The 1024-nt window shown below is 51.8% G+C and overlaps 3 non-coding genes across 3 annotated transcripts; all 3 read right to left on the minus strand.

Moving 5' to 3' along the window:
- Nucleotides 1-209: 209 nt before the first annotated feature.
- Nucleotides 210-328, minus strand: LOC116008024. The gene has a single exon (XR_004095428.1). It is a non-coding gene; the product is annotated as a 5S ribosomal RNA (ribosomal RNA).
- Nucleotides 329-465: 137 nt separating this feature from the next.
- LOC116008073 lies at nucleotides 466-584 on the minus strand. Its single transcript, XR_004095474.1, has one exon. It is a non-coding gene; the product is annotated as a 5S ribosomal RNA (ribosomal RNA).
- A 137-nt stretch (nucleotides 585-721) lies between these two features.
- Nucleotides 722-840, minus strand: LOC116008074. Its single transcript, XR_004095475.1, has one exon. It is a non-coding gene; the product is annotated as a 5S ribosomal RNA (ribosomal RNA).
- Between the last annotated feature and the right edge of the window lie 184 nt (nucleotides 841-1024).

Raw genomic sequence — 1024 nt, forward strand, 5'->3', positions numbered from 1 at the left:
CTCTCGCCCAAGCACGCTTGACTTCGGAGTTCTGATGGGATCCGGTGCATTAGTGCTGGTATGATCGCATCCGTCACGTACTGCGCGCAAAATGTACGTGACCCTCTTTCTCCGCGCAACTTCTCTCGCTTAGCGGTTTAGCGGTTTAAAAGGATAGTACCCTTAGCGAGCGGTCCAGCGGTTTAAAAGAAAGATTAAAAAGAGGGTGGGGGATGCAACACGAGGACTTCCCAGGGGGTCACCCATCCTAGTACTACTCTCGCCCAAGCACGCTTAACTTCGGAGTTCTGATGGGATCCGGTGCATTCGTGCTGGTATGATCGCATCCGTCATGTACTGCGCGCAAAATGTACTTGACCCTCTCTCTCCGCGCAACTTCTCTCGCTTAGCGGTTTAGCGGTTTAAAAGGATAGTACCCTTAGCGAGCGGTCCAGCGGTTTAAAAGAAAGATTAAAAAGAGGGTGGGGGATGCAACACGAGGACTTCCCAGGGGGTCACCCATCCTAGTACTACTCTCGCCCAAGCACGCTTAACTTCGGAGTTCTGATGGGATCCGGTGCATTAGTGCTGGTATGATCGCATCCGTCATGTACTGCGCGCAAAATGTACTTGACCCTCTCTCTCCGCGCAACTTCTCTCGGTTAGCGGTTTAGCGGTTTAAAAGGATAGTACCCATAGCGAACGGTCCAGCGGTTTAAAAGAAAGATTAAAAAGAGGGTGGGGGATGCAACACGAGGACTTCCCAGGGGGTCACCCATCCTAGTACTACTCTCGCCCAAGCACGCTTAACTTCGGAGTTCTGATGGGATCCGGTGCATTAGTGCTGGTATGATCGCATCCGTCACGTACTGCGCGCAAAATGTACTTGACCCTCTCTCTCCGCGCAACTTCTCTCGCTTAGCGGTTTAGCGGTTTAAAAGGATAGTACTCTTAGCGAGCGGTCCAGCGGTTTAAAAGAAAGATTAAAAAGAGGGTGGAGGATGCAACACGAGGACTTCCCAGGGGGTCCGTCACGTACTGACTA

Source organism: Ipomoea triloba, chromosome 16, assembly GCF_003576645.1.
Source record: "Ipomoea triloba cultivar NCNSP0323 chromosome 16, ASM357664v1".
Classification (NCBI taxonomy): Eukaryota; Viridiplantae; Streptophyta; class Magnoliopsida; order Solanales; family Convolvulaceae; genus Ipomoea; species Ipomoea triloba.